The sequence below is a fragment of the Oncorhynchus mykiss genome, chromosome 17 (assembly GCF_013265735.2).
Source record: "Oncorhynchus mykiss isolate Arlee chromosome 17, USDA_OmykA_1.1, whole genome shotgun sequence".
Lineage (NCBI taxonomy): Eukaryota > Metazoa > Chordata > Actinopteri > Salmoniformes > Salmonidae > Oncorhynchus > Oncorhynchus mykiss.
In genome coordinates, this window is record NC_048581.1 from 21,586,306 (window position 1) to 21,608,233 (window position 21,928).

The 21,928-nt window shown below is 39.4% G+C and overlaps 1 protein-coding gene across 1 annotated transcript in view; it reads left to right on the plus strand.

Annotated features, from left to right (window-relative positions):
- The first annotated feature begins 1,023 nt into the window (after positions 1-1,023).
- The window catches only part of atf7ip (activating transcription factor 7 interacting protein), a 56,357-nt gene continuing 35,452 nt past the window's right edge, over positions 1,024-21,928 (plus strand). The window contains exon 1 of the mRNA XM_021567744.2: positions 1,024-1,604. The gene's annotated coding sequence lies outside the window, so the exon portion shown is untranslated. The remainder of the gene's footprint in view (positions 1,605-21,928) is intronic.

Below are 21,928 nucleotides of genomic sequence, written 5' to 3' on the forward strand. Positions count from 1 at the left end.
GGTTGTGAATGTGCGAGACAGATTTTTAACATGGTGATTCAATCAAATAAATCACCCCCCCCCCAAAAAATAAAAATTAAGTGGTTCGCTATGGAAAGTGAATATAATCAATTCCAGAAAAACGCACAAACCAGGAGATTAACCGAACAAATTAAATACAGTGGCTACACAATAAAACGTGTTAATATGATAAATAAAATTCCAGACATTTCAGGCATAAACATTTTAATCACATATATATTTTTAAAGACCTCTATTGGTCATTGGTGGAACTACAGTGGCACAAGCAGACATTTTAATTGAGAAAGAGTTTGCCTGCAGAGGGGCCAGTGAGTCAAAATGGCCGACCTGAAAATAGCTCATAGGATGTGCGAAAATAAGTAAATGTCAGTAAATGTAATTTTTCTCAATGATGAATAAGTTTGCATATGTTATTTTGGCTCTGGATGTGTTTATTGATCACCTACATTGTACATATAGTCCTACTAAATCACTTTAACCTATGACCAGAACAATTTAGCACTTGAAGCAGTTGAGCATCTTTTTTGTTCAGTCTGGCCTAAAACGAGTCTTACCTTTACGATTTAGATCCTACATTTGAAGCCACAAAACTAACAAATCACCACTATCTATAGACAATTACATTTTTAGACACTTATGTTGCTATGCTACTATGAAAAATTATAGCTTTTGAACAGTTTAAATGCTTAACAGCTACCAAGAGAGCCCACAGATCACAAGCACTGGAGTTTCAGATGAAACTTTTCTAGGACGTGGGATGAATTTAAAAAAAAAGTACAATACATAATTTCCACCAAAGATGTAATACTTTACTATAATTATAAGCTATTATAAGTATACTTGTGTTGCCAATGTTCTTAAACAGACTCCTCCCACTTATGAATTCCACCCCTGCTCCCTTCATACTTCCCTCACCCTTCCCCCATCAGAAAAGACCACACCCCATCCCCCTCTTCTTGCCATGTCAGAAAACAGTCTTTAGCTTTAGCTCTTCCCCTATGGCAGTCTTGTGACTAATACTGTCTATTCTCCTAGTAGAGCAGGTAGTCTGTGAAAGTCTACACAAGACTTTCTTACCCTCACAGATCTAAGAAAATCACGTTAGACCTGGTTCTGTTCTCTCTTCAACATATATAATTTCCTTCAACTTCTACTTACCTTGTTGAATTTTTAAAAAACTTCATAGACGACAGTATTCATACTGTACCTGATTTTTTTTAAAAAGCTACTCCTACCAGCTTTCACGTTGTTTTCTGTCATGGACGACATCTAGTAGGAGGTGCCTAGACTGCTCTCACGCACTCAACCCCCTCCCCTTGACTACGAAGGAGGAGGAGCTGGCAACACAGTGGTGGATGACTGACTGTTGTCGCTGAGAACAGTCTGCATGCACAGGTTTTGTTTTGGTGTTGTTTCTAGCCAGTGTGTCCGCGTCACTATCACGCACATATTTACGTTTTTCCCCTTGGTTCAGTTTGCGATCCTCTGCACATTATAAACCGATATTGTGAGCGAGGAGCACATTCGGCTCGTGCGGATACCGGCTATATTTCGCGGGAAACAGGCAGAATTCAGAAGCATCGGTGAGTTAGCTAGCATGCTAGCTGTCTGAACTGTTTTTACAGATCATTCCAACAGTTTTGTTTTTGTCTATTTAAAATGTGTCACTTTCTCTATAAAATAGACTTAAAAATGTTTTAAACATTTTTTTTCTGTCATGTTCTTGAACGAGTAAGTGTAAAACATTAGCTTGCGATGTAGACTGGTCTTGGCAGGGACATGGACTAGAAAAAAAATTGAGGTGGGGTGAAGGGGGGCGCTAGCTAGCTAACGTTAACTGTTAGCAAAATCATTTTAGATTTTTGCCTATTGAGTAGAGAACTACAATTGTTTGTTTATATATATTTAAAGATATATATATATGTATGTGTGTTTATATATCTACCAAAATATATATATTTAAAAAAATGTGTGTGTGTTTATATACACACACACGCACACATTTTTAATATATATATATATTTTTTTAAGTGTGTGTGTGTGTGTGTGTGTGTGTGACACACACACATTTTTAAAATATATATATTTTGGTAGATATATATTTTTAATGTCTGTCTATACACACACTTTAATAATAATATATGTATGGGTGCGTGTGTGTGTGTGTGTATATATCTACCCAAAAATAGCTGCAAATGTAATCATATTTAGTATTTCTTATATATGCTTTGTATTTGGCTGTACATTTTTTGTTGTTGCCCAAAATGTTATGTTTCTTTGAAGACCAAAATGTGCTTTCATCGAAAAACATGTATCAAGTACAAGTGAATGTTGCAAGCCTAGGCAGCTAAAGCGGTTTGTTTCACAGCGTAGCTTGTTGGCACGCTAACTACCATACTTTATATTATTTGGTGTCAAAATTTGGAAATGCACACGCCATCTACAGGTTATAGTCCATCATAACCTAGCCCAGTGATTCTCAATTGATAGGTCGTGACCCAAGGAGGTTTTGAGTGTGTCGCGGATGTCTGTGGAGTATTAAAAAAAAAACACCTCTTGACTTAAACCAGGTAGAACATGTGTAGTATAGCAACACTATTTTGGTTGATTTTGTGATCTAAAGCCAGTGGGTTTATTAACATTCTTAATCAAGGACATTGTCAAAGTTGTATTATTGAAAATGAAAGCTGTGGGAATGTTGTTTCCTTGTCATATAATTACTGCATTTACTATCAATATAGCATACAAAATTGTTTTTCAGATTGTGTTTTGGCAATGCGAATATTGGGTCCCAACTGAGACAACCGTCCTGGGGAAAAAACAGTTGAGAACCACTGATTCAGCCTATGTCGATGCACTCAGAATCTAGACAACCCCATTGGTTGAGATGATGTGATCCCCTTCAACCTTGACAACTTCTTTATTTATGGTGGCCGTCATTTAACCATGACGGCCACCAAACATTGACAAAGTTGTGAGTGCGAGTCACTGGGGCTATAACAATAAATGTTGCTTCTTGCTATATAAATTGGAATTGTCAATGATAGTAAATTAAAAGATGTATACAATTTTTGCAGGGAAGCATGGAAGAAGCCTATGTAGGATCGGGTGATGCTGGAGGGTGTCAGTTGAGATGTTGCAGTATTACAATGAAAGGGGTTATCTGGCTTAAATCATTTTAGTAATCAGACTGATAGCCTCTTTTCAAGATCAGAATATTTGCAAATATTGTCAAGTTTGTAAATAGCCATCCACCATTTCAGTTTCAAAACTAGCATCCAAACAAAGAGCTAGTAATGTCTAACTACCATGAGATATTGAGACAAAGTATTGGTACAGACACTATGGAAACACAGACACAACATTGAATGACAAAAGGGAAGAAATGGACAAGACTGGTCAGGATCTTTTCTTTAGAGCCACTGTATGAGGAGTCTCGCAATAACATGTCTAATGTATGAGTAGGGCATAAATACATTTAGCATATGTCTAATTCACCACCAGTAGGAACTTTAGGAAACAACCTTAATGTGACTGCAAAGTATTTCCTGACATTGTTACAAATTGGGGATCAAGCACATGGAAAAAACCTAGCTAACAGCAACTATGGTGGCCATTTTGAGTTGCTGCAATAATAAGTGGCACCGTCAGAAAATGTGGCAGCGCAGTGTTTGTGTGTGGGGGAGGGGAAGGGATAGTGAATAGTTAGCACTCAGCTAGCTGCATTAGCCTCCCAGGAAACACACAATAATTATGAACATAACTACATGAAAACATTTTAGACAATCTGTTACTTTCAAAGTCTTGGGTCTTTGAAGAATACTGCCATTTTTGTTCTTGTTGGCTGTGTATAAGGCATTTTCAATATCTGCTCCCAATGTGCTCTCTATTGCAATTGGAACATTCTTTCGTCTCAGGTCTACGGAAATAGAAATGATGGTGAACAGACACAATTACTTTCCGTAACACGTTTTCATTACATTGGAAAGATTATTATCAGATTAGATGTGGGCATAGGCCTAGAATTAGCTTTTCTCCTTCTGTTTCCACACAGTCCTAAAATGAACAGTTTTGTAAACTGTGACTTACATAGAGGGCAGACATCTCTCTTGGGGACATATTTTGCGCTGGAATTGGAATGCTCGTCTCACTGTATTTACTAGCATACGTGAAAGGCTGTTCATGCTTGAAGAAACCTAGTGCACCCCTGGAAGCATCGTTTCAGGTAGGCCTAGATGTTTTTTACGCAAATTGTAATGAGTTTGGAACCACATTGGTTTTGAGGTAGTCTGTCTACTAGTGTAACGTAAGGCGTACGTAGAATTACAGAATTAATAGGCAATCTCCTTTAACGTGAACTATTTCAAGTTGTTTTTGATAAATATTGAAACACCTATTATTGGTTTAGTTTCTTATATATTTTTTTCTTTTTGAACGTAAAAAAACATGTTTTTAATGTTCTAGCATTACTCTCCCCTCTTGTCTTGTTATTTGATCTCAACCCCCCCCTGGCTTCTTAAAGTGGTACGGCCCTGGTTTGCTGTACTTTTCCACTCAGTACACAGTCTGTCTGTGAGTGACTGTGTTAGTGAGGGGGAGGGGTGTTGCAACTTCTCCTGTGTAGACCAATCGTTTACCGGATAGGTGTGCGTTTTTGTTTTGTATATTTGATCTATTGGTGCAACTTTCTGCGTGTGTGTTTTAGGCAAATTTGGGCTTTAAAAATAAGTTATTTCAGGCACACTGGTGAGTTAGTTTATGTTAATTTGTGTAGAAACTGAGATTGCATTTGTTCTGGGGGTTTTTCAGTTCCCTAGTGTAAAGTAGTTTATTACCTTGAACGTTTCATTGTAAATATGAGTACCAGTAGTTCCAGTTTGTTCACACCAAGTGTGTGTGCCCCCTCATCCACTTTAGTCTCCCCTCTGAGGAAGATGGTACAGTCCTGCAGACAGTTATCCCTCCCCCATTGCTTTTCCAGGCTTCCATATGCCTGCGGTTTCGGGGCTAGCTGAAAAGGAGGCAGAACTCAGGACAAAAGCTAGGCTTAGCCTACCTGTCCTTGCGGTTGTCATAGACTATGTTAATATTTTATATTGACTAGTTAATAGCTATTAGGCGATTCCATGCCAGCGGGAGCGAAAAATATTTTTGTTTTCTCTGATTGTTTTGGCAATTCTCACATAGAAACTTCATTGGGAGGAAGGATGTTTGACATGTTTTTTTACATTTGTATCACAAATCATATGGTGAAAGTGTACATTTAAGGCCTTTTTTTTAGACCTATACATGTTTCCTGTAAGACTATGATCTATGAACCATACATGATACTTCGGAATGTACACATACTCCATATTTGAGAGAACAATATAAGGAGGAAGATGTTGTCTGGATAATGCACGGTTCACAAATCATCGTGTCTTACAGGAGGCGTGTATTGGTCTAAAAAGGGCCTAAATTGGCCATTTTAATCATGATTTTTCTCAAAAATGGTTAGTGATACAAATGTTAAAAGTATTTTCAAACATCTTTAATCCCAATGAAGTTCTATGTGAGAATTACCAGAAAAATCTAATGTACCCAAAATATTTTTCGCTGATGTGGAATCGCCCTATTGCTAGATTAACTACCTTTGTAATAATACATCATTGTTGAATAATTACCTAATGTTAATAAACCATATGCACATTTTTGTAAGAAAAAACAGGTAAGTGTTCTTGTGTCAAGAAGAGACATTGTCGTGTCATCCTAGTTTCAGATAAATAACTTTGTAGAAATGACTGTTGTAAGTTTTTCATATATAACGATAGCATGGCGAGTTTCTCCACATAGACACTATTTTGAATTTGGTTAACGAAGGCGTTGTTGAGTTTATTTTGGTTAATTTTTCAATCTGGTTCAACAAGACAGTTAACTGTTTGTGGTAGTATTGGACTGTAACTGGTTCGAAACAATCCCTCTTTCACCGTCTGTCAAACCAAGATGTCTGCCTCAAGCGACCTCACCAACCCTGATCAGTCATACCCAACCTGTCTCGGGATCCAGCGTATGATCTAGCCTTATAATAATATATACCATTTAGCAGACTTTTATCCAAAGTGATTTACAACAGTGTGTGCATACATTTTAATGTGGATGGCCCTAGAGGGAATCAAACCCACAACCCTGCGACACTCCTTGATCAACCAGTTTCAGAATCGAACAGCCAGTCAGTCTATGGATGAACTATAGAGATCAGCTGGAGATAATCGCTGGCAGAACATAACCCAAGGGAGGGACTGACACCAATGCAGCACAAATATGAGAAATGTGCAATCAGTTCTGTGTGGGCAATCAGTAGCAAAGCAAGGAACCCCTGTCTGGCCTGGGAGGAAAACAGTCTCCAGATACTCACTTCATCAGTGCTTTGTTGTACAGTTAAGGCCTTCAAATTTTACAGACATTACAATAATCGGAATACCATTCAGATGCCTGTATTCTGTGATTCCATTTGTTTTTTTGCATCGTGGAAGGTATTTAGTTCAGAAGTATGAAAGCTCAGAATACCAGTTGTGTGCGTAGTATTTGAAAATATGTGTTATGTACTTCATCTCAATCCGGAAATATTTAGGCTAGTGAGTGAGGTTGGACCACTTGAAGACTGCTTCTACGTTGTGACTGTTGCTGTGAGTCGCTACAGAACTGTCGTGTGGGGGATGGGCAGCATAAAAAACGAGAGCAACATTTCACTCAAGATAGCCTACACTTTACAGGATTTGTGGAGTAACATTTGTGTGAAGGCCTACAGGTCAAGTCTATAACAGAACTATAAGGTGCAGCCACTCCACCCCACCCTTGAACGTTTTACCCGTTCATGTGATAGACATCTTTAATGGTACTTTACATAACAGAAATATAGACCTAACACCAGCATAACGTCCTAGCCTAATCCCATTTGTGGTCAGTTAGCAATGTAGGCTAGTCACTTACATATATTTATCTAATATGCATGTAGGCTAATGTAGGAAACGTATGCCATATATCACTCCTTGTTCTGGATCCCCGGGGCTATTCATGCCAGAGTTCTTCAAAACTGAAGGTCGGAGTTAACACTGTAAAGTAGGAAGTAGAGTATTGAATGATTCTTCCCTTGTCTAAATAACATTGCTTAAACTGGTTTCAGCAGGTTCTAGCTGGTTCCTTTTACACTGCCTCTGGATTGGCTAACGACCTGATTGAGAGAGCAGGGGGAGGAACGTGTTCCCAATGTGGTCTTGAGTCAATATTTATGTTAGTCTTTGGTGCTTTGGACATTTCATGAATAATTTATTGTTTTATATCCCAAGGTCATTTAAACAGGTGGTTATTTAAATACTTACAATTTTTTTATGTATGTGTGTGTCAAAATGTCTGATGTACAAACTTGAGAGAAATGATGTGTTTATTGTCAGCGAGGAACGCATGAACCAACCTACAGTATGGACGACAATCAGGTCTAATTATAATTACAACAATTATTATTCTGCTTATCACAGGAGTCATTCACATAAAGCCATGCACTGCTATTGAATAAAATACTTCATGGCACTCATTAGACCTGTAAAGAATATTATGTACAGTCTTGCAGATCTATAATAAGTGTCTATAATAAAAGTGTTCACAGAACCCCCAGGGTGTAATGCAGCGGTATATGTACTGTGTTGCTCGGGTCTAATGATTGCACCACTATCAGTTACTAGTATAGGGCCCTATAGAATCTGCATTGAGGAGAACAAGGACAGAATCACGGAATCCAGATATTAAAACAGAATTTATCAATACTCAAAAATATATTGAACTTAGTAGGAAATCAACTAAATGTATTGAACTTATTAGAAAATCCATTAAATTGCCCAAATTAATCATAAAACATTTCCTGTACTTTCTGAAAAGATACAGGAATGCCCCTCTGTATGTGTGTGTGTGGTGCGTGCATATGTCTACACTTTGTGTTGCAATTAGCGATGATGCTAATGATAACCTTCTTCTGATAGCGATGGAAAGGCTTTCCTAAAAAAAACAACTAAATGTTAACTACAAAGTAATATGCCTACCTGGCAGAATGATATCATGATTATTTGCATCAATCCAGTGGCCATTTTGTTTTGCACGCACTGCAAAGTGCTAGAGAAATATTGCTAACCAAACAAAGGTCTCTTGCTGGTGCATTAATGGGTAACTACACCCCAAAATCAAAATGTCTTCTATTTTTCTCAGACCTCGAGTGGTCTCCTGATGAGGTTTAAGCATAATTGTGGACTTAGAATATCCAATTTTTTGTTTTTCTATAAATAAATGTGTGATTTTTGAGAGCGAAAACCTGGATAATCGCCGTGGGGGGGAAACTGAATTTGGGAAAAAACTAAATGAATCGGGCAAAAAATAAAACATATTTTATAGTGCCCTATGTCTGTAGGCTACTTCGACATATTGTTTTTGTGGTAGCTGGTTAGCAAGGAATTTTAGACAGATTGGGTAGTTCAACTTGGAATAGAACAACCTTGTGGATAAAGATGCCAGGGATTTTTTGGGGTTTGGCAGGGTTATAGATCTAAATTACACATCACAAAATCTAATTTGCGACAAGATTACACATCAATCTTATTTGCCTTGACGATACTTGAGGAACTCTCGTTGTTTTTTAAAATCCACGATCGACAAGAGGGAGACTGAAATAAATCAAGCCCAAGGCATTTTTTATGACAATATAGGTCAGTTGTTTGTATTGGTTCAGACAAGACTAAATGAGACCTAGTTACATAAGGCTTGTTATGTTGTCAGCTTTATGTAAAAACAAAAACAGTGATCCACAGGGTGCCATGCGTCAAAAATGTGTTGCTAGATGTGACCAATGTTCTCGCTAAGCTGCCCTCTTGCACTCAGTATTTCGTACTTGCACACAGTATTTCTGGCAGTGCCGCACACGGGAAAGAGAAGCCTGTGCAGATCCACGCATGGTGTATCATGCCAATGGGATTCGATCTTGCAACCTTTCTTTGTCCAACGCTCTAACCACTAAGCTATCTGCCGCCCCACCGTTCTGACCCTGAACAAGGCAGTTAATCCGTCAATTGAAAATAAGAATTTGTTCCTAACTGACTTGCCTAGTTAAATAAAGGTTAAAAAAACCCAAATGCAACTCCCATCTGGTTGAACATTCACTTAAGGTCACCCAGCCTTTTGGACAGCTCTCAATTGCATTTTTTTTATTGAATTTAATTCTTAATTTAACCAGGTAGGCCAGTTGAGAACAAGTTCTCATTTACAACTGCGACCTGGCCAAGATAAAGCAAAGCATTGAGTATTGTCTTTGTCACAAAGCACCTAATCAGAGGGAACATTAGACCGACAGGGACTTGGGCTTTCCTACAAACCCAGAATTTGTGAACAATCTTATTGTGTGAACAATTCGGACAGCTGTCATTAATTTAGCCCTTCTTTAACTACTAGAATATAGAGTATCAATTCCAAGCTTGACTGAATTCTAGAGGCACTCTGAGGTCAATGGTTAAGTTCTAAGGAGAACCCCAATGGTGAAAAAGAGGACACAAAGCTCAGTGAGTAAGATACTGGAGTAGGTCTGTAAACTGCATGAGAGCTGAAAAAGCATGGAACGTCTCTGTTCAAATCAGTATCTCAACCAAAGAGTCAGCAATCTTTCGGTTTCATTGTTAGCGATAGGTTATGAATTGCGATCTTTCGGTACAATCCCCATTGTATGTATAATTATGGTAAGAATAAAATTATACCTTAAAGTAGGAGGAGTTTAATCTCTAGTCCTCCTGCACAAGTGAATGTTTCAGCCAACAGCTGCCAAGTGCTAAACCTGGCTGTGCACAGCAGCAGCACTGGCAGACATTTTGAGTTTCTGCTGGCAGTCCTCAGGCAGTCTATGAAAGAGGAAGGGAGTGGGGGATGGGCATACTACGCAGTGAGCTATTAGCTGGCTAGTGTTCTACTGAATAACTGTAATATCAGCAGCATTTTTAAATTATCTATTTTAGGTTTCATCTTGTAATCCAATAAATATGCAGGAAACAGAACATAGTTTACTCCTTCTTGAGAGTCAGGACTATCATAATTTTTTATGCATGTTCGCTTTATCATTGTATTGCTATTGCTATTAGTGATTTATAGTCCTTTTTAATTAAGTAAAAGTTATTTCTATATTTTTATACTTATCACTTCTCAGATTGTGTTTTCACCTGTGTTACTTGTGTATCTTTTCTATCTATAGTATGCTCAGCTGCCATAATATTCCATACTGGTGTTCAGGTACAAGGAACATGATTGATCCCTGTATTGATTGATATTTGTCAAATTGTACAACTCGTAAACATTGATACATTTGATTATGGTGTCTAAGGTTATGTACTCTCTCAGGCTTTTTTTGAACATAACAGTTAAAGGTCCTTATTTTCATTTGCGTTCTTATTTTAGGACAGAAGTAGTCTAGATATCTAGTGGTTAATTAAACAGTCCTCTCTAGCACCCTCTCTAGTTGGAGAAAAATCTTCTCCCCCTTCCTCTGTCAGAATGGTTTAGTCCTAGCTAGGCTGTAATTTTCCATGTAGCTACAGACTGCTAGTGTGGGGGAGGGGTGGTGCTAAGTGTGTCAGGCTGTGCACTCTAGTACTGACTGCGCTGCTAGCCTGTTTTTTTGCGTGCCAAAAACCAAGCTCTGTGCTGCATGCTTCTGCCAAAGTTACAAAAAAATATATATTTACTTTTGTTTTAATAACTTAAGATGGCCACCCTGGGGTAAATCCCAAAGGGAGAAAATCCTTTTGTTTCCATCCTTTTGTTCTGAGTGTGTTACACTGTGCAGTTTCTCAGCCTGTGCTGGGTCAGTGTTGCCTGTGCTGGCTGTCTTGAGGCTGAGGTTGATGGTTTCACTGTGCGCACAGCCTTGCACAAGAACACTCTATGCTGAAACAGATGGAACAGTCCAACCTTAGCCCCCCTCACCCTCCTGCTTTTTTCTTCCTCCCTCTGCTGTTGCTAGTACAATCAACACAGCCAATCGAATCACGCGTACGACCACTGTCCAACGGAAGGCCTTCTTCTCCATACTACTCCTGTTCAAGGTTTACTTGAATTTCTTAATTTTTTTAAAGACTGTTGTACAGCTATAATGATGTTGCTCGGTTCTGACTATGATTTTTGGCCTATTTTTTTAACGTTAAGTAGTGTTATGCTAACCACGATTCCGAAACGTAGATCTAATAAGTTCTGTTTACAGAAGTGCTGTATTTGTGTTTTGTATTAGTAGAAAATATTTGTATATATTTACTGTAGTAAAAAAGTATAATTTTTGGCATTTAGATTGTCATGCCCTGCTATTTACGTGTGAGAACATGAGAGGGTTGGGGGAGAATGCTAGAAGCCTTAAGTATTGTATTAGCAGCAATGCTTTGCAACCAGTCCGAATGTGTAAAAATCTTTGTCTGACAAGTGAAAAAGGTCTTGAATCATCATTGGCACCGGAATAAGAACAGGAGCTTTAACAGGGATGTAATATCTTTATATCTACCAATATTCTCTCATATTGTTTTTTTGGCCAATGGATTCTTATGGGAATCTATAAAAATAAAAAAGCGACCAGACCACAAACTGGCTCTGATCAATACTGGGATATGAACACTGATCAAAGTTCATGTTGCGCTGGCTCCTCCCGCCTTACCACTAATTGAAAAACACACCTGGGGTTTGAAAGGTATAGGGGCGGCAGGTAGCCTTGTGGTTAGGGTGTTGGGTCAGTAACTGAAAGGTTGCTGGTTCAAATCCCAGAGCTGACAAGGTAAACATCTGTCGTTTTGCCCCTGAACAAGTCGGTTAACCCGCTGTTCCCTGGTACGCCTTCATTGTAAATAAAAAATGGTTTTTAACTGACTTCCCTAGTTAAATAAACGTTCAAAACGAAATGTAAAATCATCTTGGATCGAGTCCAATTAACAAAGGTTTCATTATTCAGATGCTGCTGTTTGGCCACACACCCCTCTAGAATTGTTATGAGCTATGAACAGAACACAGTAGTAGTCAAGTACTACTAGCCTAGTAAATCACTAGTGTTGGTCAGAGGAGACAAACATTACCAAAGGAATAGAAGCAAGGACAAAATGGTGATGATGGAGTCTTTTTTTTACTCCAGTTTGGAGGTATACAGTGGACAGTTTATAGCTATTGCAGACCAGAAACCAATCATCTATGGCCCACATCAATCAGTAAATGCTGTAGTATATAGTACAGTGGAGGACTAGCTTGAACCGCATAATGGTAGCTTCAGGAGAAAATATACCCAAACTAAATACATTTAACCTAATTGATCAGCATAAATTAACACAAAATGATGTGGGATGGATGAGGAAGTAGATCATAACTACTTTGAAAAAGAAACTTAACCTACTTTTTACACAAATAAAAACGAATGAAACAGCCTGTGCAAATATGGCAAACAGAGCAGATAACATATGAACATATAGTTGATGTAACTTGATACACTGTTGTACTACAGTGGATTGGATAAGTGTTCAGTTAGCAGTGTGTGATGGCTCAGTCTAGCTGGCTGTTCAAACAGCAGAGTTGGCGGACATTTTGTTTTTTCTGCAGTGAATCCGGAACGCGTGTAATGAAAGAGGAATGGTGAGGGAAAGCCTACGCACAGTTTGCAGTAACATTGGAATGTTAACAGAGCTGTTGTAACATAGCAGTGATTTTATTCGTTTTGTATCAAGGAAACTCATATCAGAGATGAAAAAATAACATGTTAATAATTATTATAGTAAAGTTATGAGGCAAAATGTTACCGAACATATTATTTTTCATCTTCCATTCAAAGGACATTTTGGTCAAATAAGTATCTCAATCAAAGTGTCAGCGTTCTTTTGATTTCTTTGTTCGCAATAGGAGTCCATAGAACACACAAAGAATGTCATAAATTGCGATCGTTCGATACATTCCCTATTGTATGTATAATCATGCAAAGAGTAAAATGATACCTAAAAGTAGGAGGAGTTTAAACTCTCGTCCTCTTGCTCAAGTTGATGTTTCAGTCAACAGCTGCCAAGTGCTAAACCTGATTGTCCACTGCACCAGCACTGGCAGACATTTTGAGTTTCTGCAGGCAGTCTTCTCACAATCTATGAAAGAGGAAGGGAGTGGGGGATGGGCATACTACGCAGTGAGCTATTAGCTGGCTAGTGTTCTACTGAATAACTGTAATATCAGCAGCATTTTAAAATTATCTAATTTTGGTTTCGTCTCATAATCCAGGCACTATGAAAGATACAGAAAACAGGTTAGACCTGCCTCTCAAGAATGATGTTTTTATTGGTGTTTACTTTATCATAGTATTGACATTGCCATTAGTGATTATAGGCCTATTAACTAATTAAAAATACTTATTTCTAAACAATTATCATCTCACTTTCTTCTCAGAAATTCAAATGACATTTTATTTGTCACATGCACCGAATACACCAGGTGTATACCTTACAGTGAAATGCTTACTTACAAGCCCTTAACCAACAATGCTTTAAGAAGTTTTAAGAAAAATAAGGATTAAGTAAAAAATGTAAAATATAAGTAACAAATAATTAAACAGCAGCAGTAAAATAACAATAGCGAGGCTATATACAGGGGGTACCAGTACAGAGTCAATGTGCGGGGGCACCGGCTAGTCGAGGTAATATGTACATGTAGGTAGCATTAAAGTGACTATGCATTGATAATAAACAGATAGTAGTAGTAGTAGTAGTAATAGTAGCAGCAGTGTAAAAGAGGGGTCTGGGTAGCGCTTTCATTAGCTGTTCAGGAGTCTTATGGCTTGGGGGTAGAAGCTTTTTAAGAAGCGTTTTGCACCAAGACTTGGCGCTCCGGTATCGTTTGCTGTGCGGTTGCAGAGAGAACAGTCAATGACTAGGGTGGCTAAAGTCTTTGACAGTTTTTAGGGCCTCCCTCAGACACCGCCTGGTATAGAGGTCCTGGATGGCAGGAAGCTTGGTCCCAGTGATGTACTGTGCCGTACGCACTACCCTCTGTAGTGTCTTGCAGGTCGGAGACCGAGCAGTTGCCATACCAGGCAGTGACTCAACCAGTCTCGATGGTGCAGCTGTAGAACGTTTTGAGTTTCTGAGGACCCATGCCAAATCTTTTCTGTCTCCTGAGGGGGAATAGGTTTTGTCGTGCCCTCTTCACGACTGTCTTAGTGTGTTTAGACCATGATAGTTTGTTGGTGATGTGGACGCCAAGGAACTTGAAGCTTTCAACCTGCTCCACTACAGCCCTGTCGATGAGAATGGGGGAATGCTCGGTCCTCCTTTTCCTGTAGTCCACAATCATCTCCTTTGTCTTGATCACGTTGAGTGAGAGATTGTTGTCCTGGCACCACACGGCCAGGTCTTTGACCTCCTCCCTATAGGCTGTCTCATCATTGCCAGTGATCAACACTGTTGTGTTGTCTGCAAACTTAATGATGGTGTTGGAGTTGTGCCTTGCCGTGCAGTCATTAGTGAACAGGGAGTACAGGAGGGGACTAAGCACGCACCCCTGTGGGGCCCCCGCGTTGAGGATCAGCATGGAAATGTGTTGTTACCTACCCTTACCACGTGGGGCAGCCCACCAGGAAGTCCAGGATCCAGTTCCAGAGGGAGGTGTTTAGTCCCAGGGTCCTTCGCTTAGTGATGAGCTTTGAAGGTACTATGGTATTGAACGCTGAGCTGTAGTCAATGAATAGCATTCTCACCTAGGTGTTCCTTTTGTCCAGGTGGGAAAGGATAGTGTTGAGTGCAATAGAGTTTGCGTCATCTGTTGGGGCGGTATGCAAATTGGAGTCGGTCTAGGTTTCTGGAATAATGGTGTTGATGTGAGCCATGACCAGCCTTTCAAATCACGTCATGCCTACAGATGTGAGTGCTACAGGTCGGTAGTCATTTAGGCATGTTACCTTAGTGTTCTTGGGAACATGGACTATGATCTGCTTGCAAATGTTTGCATTACAGACGGTCAGGGACAGGTTGAAAATGTCAGTGAAGACATTTGCCAGTTGGTCAGCGCATGCTTGTTAACGCAGATTAAAAACACACAACAGGTTAACATTCACAAGGCCGGAAGGAGAGTGAAGGACAGTGCCGGGTGCCAGATCACACACCTTGAATCTGAGCAGAGGCGGTCAGCATTTTGAAACTATTTAACCATAAATGTAATTGTCTAAAATTTGGAAGTTTTATGTGTCATATTAGTAACCAATGCTAGTTGATGCATCTTTAGATCTCCCCTCTTTCTTAATTTCTAACGGATATTTTCATCTCTGTCACATGAAACCACTTGGTATTTTCCTGCTAATTGCATTTGAGAACATTTGATGTATTGTTTATTCTCCCAGGGACGACAGGACGAGCCTTGGAGGCAATTATTTTCTAAAGACATAAAAAGTATTTGGTTGTAATTGTAATGTTGCAATATTTTATTGGCTACGGAAAATGGCCAACCATCCTCCAGAAGAGCCTTAAAGTTGTATTTTGAGACAGGCTTGAATGTGCAAAGAAGCCATTAGGCTGAGTGTGGCCAACATTTTTGTCTGATTCTCTATGGTAAAAAAAGGTTCCTTGCGTCATACAATGATATAAAAATTGTGTCACAGACCTTTTTTTTTGGAACAAGTGTTTGAGCTTTTTGACAAGTAAAAAATGGAGGCACATGGAGAATAATTGATCCCTGTAATATTGATATCTGTCCAATTTTACAACTCGTAAACATTGATACATTCGACTATGGTGTCTAAGGTTATTAGCGTTCTCATTTTAGGACAGAAGTAGTCTAGATTTCTGGTGTTTTAATTAAATGGTTTTATCTCTCCAGCTCCCTCTCTAGTTGTAAAAAAATAAAATAAAATCCTCCCCCTACCTCTGTCAGAATGGTTTAGTCCTAGCTAGGCTGTAATTTTCCATGCTGCTGCAGGCTGCTAGGGTGGGTGAGGGGTGGCCGCTAAGCTTGTCAGGCTGTGCGCTTTAGCACTGACTGTGCTGTTAGCCTGTTTTTTTGCGGGCAAAAAGAAGTCTCTGTGCTGCATGCTTCTGCCAAAGTTACTAAATAAGTAGTCTATTTTGCTTTTGTAGTAACTTTTAAGATGGCCATTCTGAGGTAAATCCTAAAGGCAGAAAACCTTTTTGTTCTGAGGGTGTTACATTGTGCAGTCAGTCAGCCTGTGCTGGATCAGTGTTGCCTGTGCTGGTCATGTTTAGCGATGAGGCTGAGACTGTGATGGTTTCACTGTGCGCACGTGTGCACAACCTTGCAAAAGAACACACTATGCTGAAACAGATGGCACAGTCCGACCTCAGCCCCCCCTCACCCTCCCGCTTTTTTCTTCCTTCCTCTGCTGTTGCTAGTTCCCTCAACACAAACTAATCACGCGTACGACCTCTGTCCAACGGAAGGCCTACTTCTCCAGACTATTCCCTTTCAAGGTTTACTTGAATTTCTTATATATTTTTAAAACACCTATACCCAAGTTACACTATTTTGACTAGTATCTACACTTCAGTATTTAACTTAGCTACTGTTCTATTTGTTTGTTTGTTGGCTAAAGAGTGCTACGTTAACAGTGCTTCCAAAACGTAGATAATGCGTTTAAAAGAAATACGTATTTATGTAACACTAATGCCGTTTTATTTGGTCATTGTGTGTTTTGTCTTAGGAACATTTGTATTTATTTTTTTGTATAAAAAAATATGCAAATTTTTGGCATTTAGATATTCATGTCCAGCTATTTGTTTGATAGAGGTGAGAGGGTCTGAACAGTTGGGGGACAATACTAGAAACCTTAAGTATTGTGATAGCAGCAATGCTTTGCCACAATTTTGCCTGACAAGTGGAAAAGGTATTGAATCATCGTTGGCACAAGAACAGGAGCTTGAACAGGAAAGTGATACCTTCATATCTACCAATATTTTCTCCTTAGTTTCCCGGCTAATTGAGTCAAATGAGGATCTTGGAAAATTAACTGTAAAAGGCGACAAAACCACAAACTGTCTTTGATCAACACTGGGATATGAACACTGATCAAAGCTCATGTTGTGTGGCTCCTCCCGCCTTGCCACTAATTGAAAAACACACCTGAGGATTGAAAGGTAGAGATCATCTTGGATCTAGTCCAATTAACAAAAGTCTAATTATTCAGAGGCTGTCAAGTCATTTGTCCTTGTCGAGGCAGTGAAAAGTAAGTGGAGAAATTCTTTAAGATTTCTGCAGACCACCCACCTCAGCCAAATCAGTTGTGAATGTAAAATTCAACGTACAATGTTTACTCAACATTGCTGAGACTGATCGCCTACCTTGTGTATTGGGAGAGGTCTAAAAGGGGAGGGAATTTTCACAGAAATTGTAATCTGAAAGGAGTTTCTGAAATGTATGCCGGCAGCCAGAGGATGCAGCTCACATAGGTCTAGCAACAGAACATTAGAGCACTCTGCACTTGGATCAGGGCCTTATTTAACAGGAGAGAACATTCACTAAATAAAACTGTATCTTGGACTAGGCTTGAAGCCCAGCCCGTCTCTGCTAACTTTTTGGTTTGACCATATCCTCTCACTGCTGTGTAGCAAGACAGGCGAGTTGTATTTATTCCCTTTTTACTTTGTATTGCCCTATGCTAATGCTAATGATTGACAGATCAGCAGTATTTTACAATGACAAATGAGAGGACTTGCCTTCCTGTATACCTTGCATAGTTTTTTAAAGTAATTTTCAGATGTTTGCCAGTGCCTGTGTTTTCATACGGATGAATTCAGGAATGGGCAGATCGCTTGAAATATATTTATAATGCGCTCCAATCACAGATGTGGCCATGAATTTAAGCCTTTCCCTGATTTTACACATCTGTGAATTATTGTGCTGCTGTGTAGCCACATATCCATCTGGAATTGTTGTGAGCTATGAACAGAACACAGTACTAGTCAAGTACTACTAGCCTAGTAAATCACTAAGGTTGGTCAGAGGAGACAAACATTACCAAAGGAATAGAAGCAAGGACAAAATGGGGATGAGGAGTCTTTTTTTTACTCCAGTTTGGAGGTATACAGTGGACAGTTTACAGCTATTGCAGACCAGAAACCAATAATCTATGGCCCACATCAATCAGTAAATGCTGTAGTATATAGCAGAGGATTAGCTTGAACCGCATAATGGGAGCTTCAGGAGAAAATATACCCAAACGAAATACATTTAACCTAATTGATCGGCATAACCAAACAGAAAATGGTGTGGGATGGATGAGGAAGTAAAAAGCAAACTTAACCTAAACCTTAACCTAAAAAGCAAACTTAACCTACTTTTTATACAAATAAAAACGAACGAAACCAAACTTAACCCACTTTTTATACAAATAAAAACAAATGAAACCATCTATGTAAAATTGGCATACAGAGGAAATCATTTAACATGAAGGTGATGTAAGTTGATGCACTGTTGTTCTCCAGTGGATCGGATATGTGTTTAGTTAGTAGCGTGTGAGGGCTCAGCCTGGCAGTGCACATAGCAGAACTGGCGGACATTTTGTTTTTTTCTGCAGTGAATCCAGTTTTTTCTGCAGTGAATGAAAGAGGAGTGGGGAGGGGAAACGACGCGCACTGTGCAATAACATTGGAATGTGAATAGCGCCACATAACAGGATGTGATTTCACCTTATTCTTTTTATATCACGGAAACTCAGAGATTAGAAAATAACATGTTAATAATTCTTATTGTAAAGTTTAGGAACAATTTTTCATCATCCATTCGAAGACATTTGGGTAAAATCAGTATTGCAATCAGAGAGTCAGCAACCTTTTGGTTTCTTTGTTAGCAATAGGAGTCCATACAAGAGACAAATAATGTTATAATTATCAATCTTTCGGTAGAATCAAAAATATGAATTCAACATATGAAGTGTTGGTCTCATGTTTCATGAGCTGAACTAAAAGATCCCAGAAATGTTCCATATGCACTAAAAGCTTATTTTTCTCATCTTGTTGACCAATTTGTTTACATCCCTGTTAGTGAGCATTTCTCCTTTGTCAAGATAATCCATCCACCTGACAGGTGTGGCATATCAAGAAGCTGATTAAACATCATGCTAATTACACAGGTGCACCTTCTGCTGGGGACAATAAAATGCCACTCTAAAATGTGCATTTTTGACACAACACAATGCCACATGTCTCAAGTTGAGGGAGTGTGCAATTGGCACGCTGACTGCAGGAATGTCCAACAGAGCTGTTGCCAGAAAATGGAATATTAATTTCTCTACCATAAGCCGCTCCGGCATCGTTTTAGAGAATTTGGCAGTACATCCAACTGGTCTCACAGCCGCAGACCACTTTTTAACCATGCCAGCCCAGGACCTCCACATCCGGCTTCTTCACCTGTGAGATCGTCGATGAGACCAGCCACCCGGACAGCTGATGAAACTGGGTTTGCACAACTAAAGAATTTCTGCACAAACTGCCAGAAACAGTCTCGGGAAGCTCATCTGCGTGCTCGTTGTCTTCACCCGTGTCTTGACCTGACTGCAGTTTTGCGTCGTAACTGATTTCAGTGGGAAAAGGCTCCATTCGATGGCCACTGGCACGCTGCAGAAGTGTGCTCTTCACGGATGAATCCCGATTTCAACTGTATTGGACAGATGGCAGAGAGCGTAGAGTGTATGGCGTCGTTTGGGCGAGCGGTTTGCTGATGTCAAAGTTGTGAACAGAGTGCCCCAGGGTGCCATTGGGGTTATGGTATGGGCAGGCATAAGCTACACACAACGAACACAATTGCATTTTATAATTTGCGATTTGAATGCACAAAGATCTGCCGCCATCACCTCATGTTTCAGCATGATAATGCACAGCCCCATGTCTCAAAGATCTGTACACAATTTCTGGAAGCTGAAAATGTCCCAGTTCTTCCATGGCCTGCATACTCACAAGACATGTCACCAATTGAGCATGTTTGGGATGCTCTGGATCAATGTGTACAACAGCGTGGTCCACATCCCTCCGATATCCAGCAACTTTGCACAGCCATTGAAAAGGAGTGGGACAACATTCCACAGGCCACAATCAACAGCCTGATCATCTCTATGCGAAGGAGATGCAGTCGTGCTGCATGACGCTAATTGGTGTTCACACCAGATACTGACTGGTTTTCTGATCAATGCCCCTACCTCTTTTTTTAAAGAAATATGTGACCAACAGATGCATATCTGTATTCCCAGTCATGTAAAATCCATAGACGAGGGCCTAAATAATTAATTTAAATTGACTCATTTACTTATATGAACTGTAACTCAAGTTAAATCTTTGACATTTTTGCTTGTTTTTGTTGTGTATAATTATGTGAAGTGTAAAATGATACCAAAAAGTAGGAGGAGTTTAAACTCTCGTCCTCCTGCACAAGTGAATGTTTCAGCCAACAGCTGCCAAGTGCTAAACCTGGCTGTGCACAGCAGCAGAACTGGTGGACATTTTGAGTTTCTGCTGGCAGTCCTCGCGCAGTCTATGAAAGAGGAAGGGAGTGGGGGATGGGCATACTACGCAGTGAGCTATTAGCTGGCTAGTGTTCGACTGAATAACTAATATCAGCAGCATTTTTAAATTATCTATTTTTGGTTTCACCTTGTAATCCAAGAACTATGCAGGAAACAGAAAACATAGTCCTGACTCTCAAGAAGGAGTAAACTATCAACTACCATCTTTTTTTATGCATGTTTGCTTTATCATTGTATTGCTATTGCCATTAGTGATATTCGGCCTTTTTAATTAATAAAAATACTTATTTCTAAACAATTATCACACTTCTCAGAAATTGTGTTACACCTGTGTTACTTGTGTACCTTTTCTATCTATATTCCATAATGGTGTTCAGGTACAAGGAACATGATTGATCCCTGTATTGATTGATATTTGTCAAGTTTTACAACTCGTAAACATTAATACAGTTAACTATGGTGTCTAAGATTGTGTGTTTTTTAATTTTTTTTTACATTAAACCAAAGGATCTTATATTCATTTGCGTCCTTATTTTAGGACAGAAGTAGTTTAGATTTCTGGTGGTTAATTAAACAAATGGTTCTCTCTCTCTACCTCCCTCTCCAGTTATATAAAAAATCCTCCCCCTACTTCTACCTGAATGGTTTAGTCCTAGCTAGGCTGTAGTTTTCCATGCAGCTGCAGACTGCTAGGGTGGGGGAGGGGTGGTACTAAGTGTGTCAGGCTGTGCACTTTAGTACTGACTGTGTTGCTAACCTTGTTTTTTGCAGGCAAAAATATGTCAGTTCTGCATGCTTCTGCTAAATTTACTAAAAATATTTACATTTATTGTTGTGGCTTTTAATATGGCTACCCTGAGGTAAATCCCAAAGGGAGAAAATCCTTTTTCTATATGTTTTGTTCTGAGGGTGTTACATTGTGCAATTTGTCAGCCTGTGCTGGGTCAGTGTTGCCTGTGTTGAGCCATGAGGCTGAGACTACGGTGGTTTCACAGTGCGCACAACTTTGCACAAGGACACTCTATGCTGAAACAGATGGAACAGTCCAACCTTAGCCCCCCTCACCCTCCTGCTTTGTTTCTTCCTCCCTCTGCTGTTGCTAGTTCCCTCAATCAACACAGCCAAATGAATCACGTGTACGATTTCTGTCCAACGGAAGTCCTTCTCCAGACTTCTCCGGTTCAAGGTTTACTTGAATTTCTTTATTTTTTTGAAGAATGTTGTACACCTATAATGGTGTTGCTCTATTCTGACTAGTATCTTGGGCGACATTTTAGTATTGAACTTGGATATTGTTCTATTTTTTGTTCCGTGAAGGAGTGCTGTGCTAACCCCAATTCCGAAATGTAGATGTTTTTTATGAAGTGTTCTTTTTTTAAT